Raw genomic sequence first — 11,666 nt, 5'->3', positions numbered from 1 at the left:
TGCACCGTTGGCCCAAAGTGAATTCAGTTCAGCAATTTCTAGCTAGACTCCTAATGGAAGCAAACTTAGCTCTGCTGTTCAACAGTGTGTGTGTGTGTGTGGGGGGGGGTTAAGGGTGGTAATGCAATTGGTGTTCCAGGCCCTCAAAAGGGCCACCCCCTACCATCAGGTACACATACCTGTCCCCACTCCCTCTCAATTCACTAGGTTTTGTAACCCATGCCCCTTGTCTAGTGAGTGCTATTTAGTTACTGGTGACTCCCTCTGTCATACAACAGTTCCATTGGCCTTGATTCACAGAATCAGGGTAACAACACTTTATTCTTCCTGCCCCAATAACAGAGAAACTGGGGATCCCACACCAGCCAAAGTAACCACTTTCAGTTGTTGTTGTCCCAGACTAGGCGGGTGGGTGTGCCTATGCAAACAAGATCAGCCCCTGAATTTCTTTTCCACCCTCACCATAATTCACCACCAGATGTCAGAGTAGAACTTATCCTGACTCTGCTTACATCCTCCCCCCAGCCGAGAATTTGTCGTCCCGACAAATCACACTCCCTATTATACCAACTCACGGGTTCCCTCCAAAGGGCCTCAGATAGCCCACTTTAGCCTTCACAAGCCTGTGTGCTAAATGTATTGGCTCCTCACTAGTCACCCCAGGTGCATCATAAGTTAACCGTTTTACTGGTCTTATTACCCTGTCTCGTCTATTGAGAATCTCTGCTGCTGTGGTAGGGGGCACATCCTCTTGAGTGACGGATGGAGAGGCTTCCTTTGAGGGCCCCTCGGCTACTGGCATAGGCCCCTGCATTTCTAGTTCTAACAGTGGAGGGTCGAAGATGCCCAGGACTTCCTCCACCTGTATGTCTCCACTGTCCAATAACCTGTGTGTGTCATCACACAGGGGTCTCACCAGTGGCTCAGGGGTGTCAGGAATGGGCCTAAATACTTCTGCCATGGGGTTTAGGGCGGAAGAGGAGGAGCTCTCTTTTGATTCAGCTGATCGAGACTGAAATCTTGTCTCCATCCCAGAATACACCATGGTTGTGTCTTCCTTCTCAGACTCACTCTCGGATGTGCTACATAGAGGTAGGTTAACTGCAGGAGGCTGGCTATCCATGTTGGAGAGCGGCTTTGGTCCAGCACCTTCGTTCTGCCCGGTTGCCCTGTTGTGGCCCATCTCATAAGTGGTGCCTACCAATTCCCCCACAGGGAGCAAAAGGTTTCTGTGCACTGTCTTTATCTGCCCTGGACCCTCTTCAGGTTTGATCTTGTAGACCGGCAGGTCTCCTAGCTTTTCCATCACCAAGTAAGGTATTGCCTTCCATCTGTCAGCTCTCTTGTGTTTGTCAGCAATACACAAATTTTGCAGCAGGACTCTGTCCCCTGGCTGGAGTTCTTGCAGATGTACCCTAGCATCATATCAATGTTTGTTGCGGTCTGCGTTCTTCCGAGCTGCAGATGTAGCTAAGTGATAAGCATCCCGCAGCTTTTCTCTTAGTCGGGATACATATTGCTAATGGGTTTCATAGCTATCTCCATCCTCTGATAAACCAAAGCACAGGTCTATGGGTAATCTTGCTTCTTGCCCAAACATTAAGAGATATGGGGTGACTCCCATAGCATCGTTCTTTGTGGCGTTGTAGGCGTGCACCAGAAATGTGACATGTTGGCTCCAGGTTGCCTTCTGCTCTGGTCGCAAAGTCCCCAACATATCTAATAGGGTTCGGTTGAACCTCTCTGGCTGAGGATCACCTTGTGGGTGATAAGGCGTTGTTCTAGACTTTTTAATTCCTGCTATCCTCAGCACCTCCTTCAGAAGGTGACTCTCAAAGTCCCGCCCCTGATCAGAGTGTATCCGGGCTGGGAATCCATGAACTGAGAAATATTTTTCCCACAGTACTTGAGCGACGGTGGTGGCCCTCTGATCAAGTGTGGGATATGCCTGCGCATATCGCGTATAATGGTCAGTCACTACTAGAATGTTCCCAATATTCCTCCTGTCTACTTCTAAAGACAAGAAATCAATGCATACCAGCTCCAGAGGCTTGTTGCTGATGATATTCTTCAGATATGCAGCCCTCATGGGCAGAGTTTTTCTTTGCACACATCGAGCGCAGGTCTCACATTTCCTGCGAACATCTTCAGCCATCCGGGGCCAATAGAACCTACTACGAATAAGTTTCAGGGTCCTCTCCATCCCTAAATGTCCAAAGTCATCATGCAGGGCCCTCATGGCCAGGGCTCTGTACTCTTTCGGCAGCACTAGTTGAGTCCGTTGCTTTTGTAAAGGGTCTGTGGTCACTCGGTGTAGCACTCCCTGAATCAGTTTTAGTTTGGTCCATTCTCTCAATAGTAGTTTACCCTCCGGGTTAGGTGGGACAACCACGGCTGGGCTTCGCCCCTCCCTTTTGGCAAGTAGTGTATCACGAATGTCAATATCTTGCAGCTGGGCTTCCTGCCACTCAGCCGCATTGAGCATGGGCAAAGGAGATTGGTCCAATGCAATATAGTTCACTGAAGCAGAAGGCACGCATTCAGGAGGCAGGCCCAAAGCTTCTGCAGCATATCCATGAAGGCTCTCATGGGCCTCTGGCTCATGGCAACTCACACTGCAAATAGCTCTCACTCCATCTGTGGGTATCACATCAACTCCTTGTGCCTGTGGATGCCTGGACAATGCATCTGCATCTACATTGCTTCTCCCTGATTGGTATTGAATGCTGAAGTCATAGCTAGCCAAAGCGGCCACCCATCTTTGCCCTGTAGCATCCAGCTTAGCACTTGTTAACACATAAGTCAGTGGGTTGTTGTCCATCCACACCTGGAACTGAGCACCATACAAGTAGTCTTGAAATTCCTCAGTGATGGCCCATTTCAAGGCCAAAAACTCCAGCTTGTGGGTGGGATAGTGAGTTTCACTATCAGACAGTCCTCGGCTGGCAAAGGCTACAGGTTTACGTTTGCCTTTCACCTCCTGGTACAGTACTGCTCCCAAACCCTCCAAACTGGCATCAGTATGCAGGATAAACGGCTTGCTTGGGTCAGCAAAGATTAGGACCGGAGCATGAGTTAGGCAAGTAATGATTTCTCGAAAAGCCCTTTCACATCTCTCATCCCACCGTGGCCCAAATGGTTCGAAAGGGCCATAGTGTCTCTGTACAGGAGGCTTTGGGGACCTCCCCTTATTCTTGGTCTTAGATTTGTTCTTGCTGGACTGGTATCCCCTGGTAAGATCATTCAGAGGTTTTACAATCGTAGCATAGTTTTTCACAAATCGGCGGTAGTAGCCACTAAATCCAAGAAAGGTCTTGAGTTCTTTGTAGTTACTTGGACATGGCCATGTAGTGAGTGCTTCTATTTTATCGGGATCAGTACTCACACCCTCTTGGGACACGATGTGACACACATACTTTACTGAGGTCCTGCAGAACTGGCATTTGTCAATTGAAAGCTTCAAATCATAATCCTCCAACCTATCAAGCACTTTAAGAAGTCTTTCTTCATGCTCCTCCAAGGTTCTTCCAAACACAATCAGATCATCCAAATAAACTAACACTTGCAGTAAATTCATGTCTCCCACAACTTTCTCCATAAGACGTTGAAATGTGGCAGGTGCTCCAGAAATCCCTTGGGGCATGCGTTCAAACTGATAAAACCCTAATGGGCAGATGAAGGCTGTCTTCTCCATTGCCACAGTCTGAGGCTCCTTATTCCTGGAAATCTTAGCTCGGTCAATGGTGCTTTGCAACTCCGCTATCCATTCTGTCAGGACCTGCATTTGTTGGGCAAGTTCCTCTGTGGTGCTCACCATCAGCACACTGGCCATTTGCAGTGGTGGTGTGCTGGCTGGCTCCAATGTTTGAGCTTCCCAAAACTCGCTGGCAGCCTACCTTTCTTCCTCTTCCCTGACCTCTTTTATCAGCTGGGAGTAACTTGGGGGATGTTCCCGTTGTTCTCTTAGCCGGAGATGAAGTAGAATCGGGTTCTGATACTGAGTCCCTCTTACAACTTGAGCCAGTCTGGTCTGATCCATCTGCTCAGCAGTCACTGCTCCCCTCATGACAGCTCTCTGAAGCAGTCTCTCCAGCCTCTGTATATAGGCTGAAATCTTCTCGCCCCTTTGTTGTCGGGAATTAAGGAACTTACAATAACTGTCTTCAGGGCCCTCTACGCTCCCATAGGTATGATCAAGGGCCTCTAGGCAGTCCTTCACACTGACCCCAGGGTCAATGAGCTTCAGGGTGCGAATCACATCTAATGCTGGGCCACTAAGGCTCTCTATTAGACATCTTCGCTTTTCTGCATTGGGTACGGCCCACTCCCACAGCATTTCAGTGGTATGCTCCAACCAGGGTTCAAACTCCTCTTCCCCAGCAAATAACCTTAACTTACGACAATAGTTTGACGTAGCATGGGTCAACACAACCTTTTCCAATATTTGCCCCGGTGCTTTTGCCCAATCATGGGCTGAGGCTGTGGCCCCTGAGCTAGAGGTTGCAGGGCTGGGGCCCAACTAACCCAACATATCAGCCATTATACAAACAGTAATTTCCTCAAAATATAAACACAATTGTTTCCCAATGCAGTGGAACACTCAACAGGTGCTTGGAAGGGGTACTGACCCAGGGATCCTGGACGAGCCCCCAAAAATGTAACCCTTCTGCCTCTCTGAGTTGGCAGCAACAAGGGCCGGGTTCAGTATCTAGGGGTTCTGTTTCAATACCGCAATGCAAAACCGGCTCGAGCCCCCACCCAGTGACCTGGGACAATTACATACCACCCCCCCGGCGCCTGTAGGAGGCAATACTTCCCCTCTCTTAAGCAAGGAATCTGAGTGTAGCAAAAGCCTTTTAATAAAGGAGAAAACAATGCGGCATTATGTTGGGGAAACACCACAAACAGGATTCATAACACAAACCATGAGCAAAAGACCCACCTCCAAGTAAGTTTTGGCAGTGTCCTTTTCCCCTCAAGTCCAATCACCCCAAAGTCCAACAACCCCAAAGTCTCTGTCCCTGGTCAGTGCCGCCCCAGAGTTCAAAAGTTTATCTGCAGAGTTTTACCCTCCCCCCCCAGCCTGGGCACAAATGGGGGGGGCACACGGGATGTTAAGGGGCACCTTACGTGGTCCGAGGCCGACTGCCCTGCCTCTCCGTGGAGTTCTGCTGCAGCCTTTACCACGAATGGCTCCGCTCTACCAGCCGCGCCGCTCCTCCAGCCCTCCCCACAAACTGCTCTGCTATGCTCCCCGTTCCGTGGGCCGCTCCAACCGTCCATAAACTGCTCAGCTCTGCCAGCCGCTCCACTCCACCAGCCGTCCCATGAACCGCTCCAGTTGCCCCCGCAAATGGCTCAGTTCCACTCTGCGCCGCTCCCATTGCTGTTCCATGGGCCGCTCCAACCATCCCACAACCTGCTCAGCTCTGCCAGCTGCTTAGCAATAATATATCATCAGGCTCCCCCCACTGGTTAACACAGCACTCAGTGATCTCAGCTCAGCACTTTTAGTGATTTCAGCTTGTAGTAGGGGAGCCCCAGTGCTGGTGCATCATTAGCCCAAAGTGAATTCAGTTCAGCAATTTCTAGCTAAACTCCTAATAGAAGCAAACTTAGCTCTGCTATTCAACAATGGAGCAAGTGGGATAGTACAATTGGTGTTCCAAACCCTCAAAAGGTGCCCATCCCATCAGGTACACATACCTATCCCCACTCCCTCTCAATTCACTGGGTTTAGTAACCTATGCCCCTTGTCTAGCAAGTGCTACTTAGTTACTGGTGAGTCCCTCTGTCATACAACAGTTCCACTGGCCTTGATTCACAGAATCAGGGTAACAACACTTTATTCTTCCTGCCCCAATAAAGAGAAACTGGGGATCCCACACCAGCCAAAGTAGCCACTTTCAGTTGTTGTTGTCCCAGACTAGGTGGGTGGGTGTGCCTATGCAAACAAGATCAGCCCCTGAAGTTCTTTTCCACCCTTGCCATAATTCGCCACCAGATGTCAGGGTAGAGCTTATCCTGACTCTGCTTACATCATTATATGGTAAAAATGAGAAATTAAGCAATGTTTCAGTAAGAGTGAGCTGTGGCACTTTTGTATTTTTATGTCTGATTTTGTAAACAAGTAGTGTACTGATGACGGAGTTCCTCATCCAGGGCGAGTCCGTCGTTTCCCTAGCGGAGGGGCAGGCGCACCAGCACCTTTTTGGGCTGTATAAGTAGGGGCATTGCCAGCAGATCGAGGAACGTGATCGTTCCCCTTTATTCGACATTGGTGAGGCCTCATCTGGAATACTGTGTCCAGTTTTCGGCCCCACACTACAAGAAGGATGTGGAAAAATTGGAAAGAGTCCAGCGGAGGGCAACAAAAATGATTAGGGGTCTGGAGCACATGACTTATGAGGAGAGGCTGAGGGAACTGGGATTGTTTAGTCTCCAGAAGAGAAGAATGAGGGGGGATTTGATAGCAGCCTTCAACTACCTGAAGGGGGGTTCCAAAGAGGATGGATCTCGGCTGTTCTCAGTGGTGGCAGATGACAGAACAAGGAGCAATGGTCTCAAGTTGCAGTGGGGGAGGTCCAGGTTGGATATCAGGAAAAACTATTTCACTAGGAGGGTGGTGAAACACTGGAATGTGTTACCTAGGGAGGTGGTGGAGTCTCCTTCCTTGGAGGTTTTTAAGGCCTGGCTTGACAAAGCCCTGGCTGGGATGATTTAGCTGGGAATTGGTCCTGCTTTGAGCAGGGGGTTGGACTAGATGACCTCTTGAGGTCCCTTCCAACTCTGATATTCTATGATTCTATGATTCTATGATTCTTGGCACGCCGACAGGCTTCCGCCTCCAGCAGACCCCCGAGGACACCATCCGGGAGATCCTGAAGGACGCCGCCAAGATCAACACATCCCTGCTGGCGCCGTGGCAGAAGATTAACGCCCTCAACACCTTCCTGATCCCCCGCATCGCCTTTGTCCTGAGAGGATCTGCCGTGGCAAAGGTGCCCCTCAACAAGGCGGACAACACCATCCGGCAGCTGGTCAAGAAATGGCTGTCCCTGCTCCAGAGAGCCAGCAACGAGCTCGTATACATCAAGCACAGGCACGGTGGTGCCGGCGTCCCCCGTATGGGAGACCTATGTGACATCGCGGTCGTCACGCACGCCTTCCAACTCCTGACGTGCCCGGACACCAAGGTGAAGAACGTTGCAACGACCGCCCTGCACGCCGCCACCGAGAAACGAATCGGCAGACCTCCCTCCGACCGAGATGTGGCCACCTTCCTGAGCGGCCCCCTGGATGGCGACTTCGCCCGGGACAGGGGCGATCTCGCCTCACTGTGGTCCCGCGCCCGCAATGCCACACGCTGGCTGGGGAAGCGACTGGGCTGCTGCTGGGAATGGAGCGAAGAACGGCAGGAGCTGGGAGTCCTGATACCGCGGATCGGAACGGAGGACAACACCATCGTCACCCCTGGAGCCAGAGGCGTGCTGGAGAGATCCCTGAAGGCTGCCGTCCACGCGCTCTACGTGGACATCCTGAAGAGAAAACCGGACCAGGGTAAGGCCTTCGAAGTAACCAGCAAGTGGGACTCCAGCAACCACTTCCTCCCCACGGGCAGGTTCACCCGGTTCGCTGACTGGCGGTTCATACACCGCGCCTGGCTGAATTGCGTTCCCCTCAACGGTGCCATTTGCCACGGGAACCGGGACAAATGCTGCAGGAAGTGCAGGTACGTCACCGAAACCCTGCCCCACGTCCTATGCTGCTGCAAGCCCCATGCCAGAGCCTGGCAGCTGCGCCACAACGCCATCCAGGACCGCCTAGTGAAGGCCATTGACCCGCGCCTGGGAGAGGTCACTGTCAACCGCGCCGTCCCCGGCACCAACAGCCCGCTGCGCCCAGACATCGTCGTCACAGACGAGGTTGGAAAAAAGATCATCCTGGTCAATGTAACGATTCCATTCGAGAACAGGACCCCGGCCTTCCGTGAAGCTCGAGCCCGCAAGCTCAAAAAGTACGCCCCCCTGGCTGATACCCTGCGGACTAAGGCCTACGAGGTGCACACCGACGCTCTGCTCGTTGGGGCCCTGGGTGCCTGGGACCCATGTAACGAACGCGTGCTGAGGACCTGTGGGGTGGGCCGTCATTACATGCAGCTCATGAGACGCCTAACGGTCTCGGACACTATACATTGGTCCCGGGACATCTACACAGAGCACATCACCGGCCACCGCCAATACCGAGAATGAGCAGGGGAGACCTTGTGCACCCACAAGGGGGAAGAGATCTATAAACCAACCCCTGCTGGACTTTGTCCCCTGAGCCCTGAACCCACCGAACCTAACTGAATCCCACCACGTGAGGGTCACCCCATCCCCATTACCCAGCCCACTTATTTATACCCATGACTGTCTCTACTTTCTGTATGGGTGATAGACCCTCACCGCTTGTCGGCTGTATCCTGATCCCGCCCACCGGTTACCCCCCCACCATTGGGGACATTGCAGTCTGTATATATTATGTGTGCTGCCCAACCCCAAAACACTAACATCCCCCCTATACTCTGTATGTTACCCCCAATGACCAATAACTGACGCCTCAAATTTTCTGTATTGTTTATTTTTCAAATATTCTCTAATAAAATTTAAATGAGGTGAAACTTGGGGTACACAAGACAAATCAGACTCCTGAAAGGGGTACAGTCATCTGGAAAGGTTGAGAACCACTGAGCTAGAGAACAAGATTTTCAATAATTGGTGGTAAATGTGAGGCTCCTGAATCTGCGGCCCTGATCCTCCAGACTCATTCATGCTTAGCTTGACTTTGGGAATGGTCACTCAGGTTAAACTAAGCCTGTGGGTAAGTGTTTATGGGATCAAGGCTAAAAAATGGACCCGTATGCCTAAAATTAGCAGTATTGCCAACCCCAGGCATTCAAAAACCATGAGTCAGGCCCCCTATGATCAGGAGATTGGCTTAAACATTAGGAGGATTTTAAAAACAATACATCTTGGGTTCTTTTTACTTGGGGTTTTGAGCCTTTGCAGTACATATAGGTCATGTTTTGAAGGTTTTCTCTACACTGGGAAGACTAGAAACGTCTTGTTTTTAATGAAAGCGAGATTCTCACATATTCACATGATTCCAGGAGGTAGGGCTTTGAAAGCCAACTACCAAGTAAGTATCATCAGACTTCCGATAATATCATGAGAGATGGTGACACTGAGTTAGGCTCTTATTTTCGAAAATCTTGGCTCTGACTAATATTTCAATACAGAATTGCCTTCCTATTACCTTGATGAGCAAAAACTGCTTTATACAAAAGCCTCAGGTCGTGAACAGGAAATAAAGCGCTGTACACTCGTGAGTATTGACTGATGTCAATCACATATCACAGACAAACAGACACTAGAACTAGAGCAAGTCCCAGAGAAGAAGTGAACAGAGGCTGGGGTTTTAAAAAGTTCAAATAGTGCAACAATCTTTGAATAGAATAAATCAGCATATTCCAAAGTGTGTGGTATCCCCACATCCCAGGAGGGGAGGGAGAGGACAACTACCTGGTTGACGCGGCCTGCGCAGACCTCTGAATAGTTCTAAATCTAAACTTTCACTTTAAGAAACTAAGGCCAAGATCCTCAAAGGTATTTAGGTGCCTAACTCCCATTGAAATCAATGGCAGTTAGGGGTCTAGATAGCTTTGAAGATGTGGGCTTGAAGTCACTAGCGGTTAATGAGCTGAGTGTAACGAATGCAATACCAGCTGCCTGAGTTTGCAGAGAGTCTGAAACAATAGCTTCATGCTGTGAACTGCTCCATTCATTTCAATAGGTGCTACCTCAAATGCCAGTGATGGTATTTTAAGTGCCAACATTGTAAACTATTTCACTGCCAATCAAAGCAGAAGGGAAAGGAGAAGTAGCATATTATGAAGATCTACATTATCTACTTTGATTTACAGCTAATTTCAGGTAGGCCTTCAGCAATACATGATAGGACTGAGGGGGAGGAGAGGTCATAATTAGTTACATTTTGTTGAAATGGGGGGCGGGTTTCAACTTGCTAAAATCTGGGAAATGCTCGATTACATGAAAACACCAATTTGATGGTGCTTGTCAAGGGCAGGGCCGGTTCCAGGCACCAGCTGAGCAAGCTGGTGCTTGGGGCAGCAGATTGTCGGAGGCTGCATTCTGCCCAATCCTAGGGCGGCACGGCCACTTTTTTTTTTGTTTTTTTTGTTCTTGTTTCGTTCCGGCCGCCCTGTAGGGGGCGGCGGCGCGGAGAACCAGAGCACCCTGCAGGGCAGTCCTCTTCCTTCCCTCCCCGCCTACCGGAGCGGAGCCCTCGTGGCAGGAGGCGGCGCAGCGGGAGGGGCCACGTGGCAGCGCCCCTGCTGTAGCCCTGGCCGCCCCCTTCTCTCTCTCTCCGCCCGCTCCCTCCCCCTCCCCCCCAGCCGGTCCCCCTGCACCCGCGCTCCGGCCACGCTGCAGGTTGTTTTTGTTTTTTTTGCTCTGCTGTTCTGGCTGCCCCGTTTTTTTGTTTTTTGTTTTGCTTGGGGCGGCCAAAAAGCCAGAGCCAGCTCTAGTCAAGGGGAGCGGTAACTGACCAACACCATGAGTAAGGGCAGAGAGAATGGGGGAAGGGATGTTTTACAGACATCTGTGGAGTGGTTCTCATACAATAGCAATGCTGGGGCAGCTAAGGCTAGCAAATAACAAATGTTCCAACAATAGTCAACAGCAGCAGCAACTGGGGCAAATAAACTGATCACTTAGAAGAAAAAGGCCAAGGGCCAGGTTTTCAAGAGCTCAGCGTCCAGCATTTCCCATTGTGACCACGAGGGCCAGGTCGTCAAAAGAAGTTCCAAGGAGACTGGGCCATCAAATGGAAAACCAGGACTGTCCTTGGAAACTGAGGACATAAGGTCACTTTACCAATGCCCAAAAGAATAGGCCTCCCTGGTGGAGAAGTCAAGGACTTGTATATTTCAGGTAGTGTGTACAAAACAGAACCCTGTAGAACAGAACAAAAGTGTTCTCCTGGGAAGATGCTGAATCAAGTTTTCAGGTGTCCTTGATCATTTGCAAAATCCTGTGTTCAACAGAGGCTCAATGTCCATCTAATAATTAAAAGTGAAATACATAGTTGATTTCAACTAATAAGCTTGGTCATTAATTTGTTGAGAAATCTCACTCCTTTATTTTTCACAATGCATCTGACGCTGCAGCCTCCTTCATATCCATCTTTTGCAGGAGTGAGTGTCCATAGAAGGATCTCCTTTCTCTCAATTGAAAGTATCATTTATACCATGATACAATCTCATTTTAAATATATCCCGCTGAACTAATTTACCACTGGCTACAAAATGATTGGATGGAGCAGAAATAAGCCTACTCAGAAACTGGGATTTTACGCCTTCTATTGCTTGCAATACTCTCCAGCTCAGAAGAATCCCATGGATCCATTTGTAACACCTATCCAGCTTTTCACGGGGTTTGTGAGTCACTACACTAACGTCAGACCTCTTGTGGTTGGATTCCTTGCAATAATTTGGTTCAGTTCTATCGTCAGAACATAGCATAATGTATGAGCTATTTAGAATCAGAGAATATCAGGATTGGAAGGGACCTCGGGAGGTCATCTAGTCCAACCCCCTGTTGAAA

Source organism: Chrysemys picta, chromosome 8, assembly GCF_011386835.1.
Source record: "Chrysemys picta bellii isolate R12L10 chromosome 8, ASM1138683v2, whole genome shotgun sequence".
In the NCBI taxonomy this organism is placed as follows: Eukaryota; Metazoa; Chordata; order Testudines; family Emydidae; genus Chrysemys; species Chrysemys picta.
Note: the sequence above shows the minus strand (reverse complement) of the source record.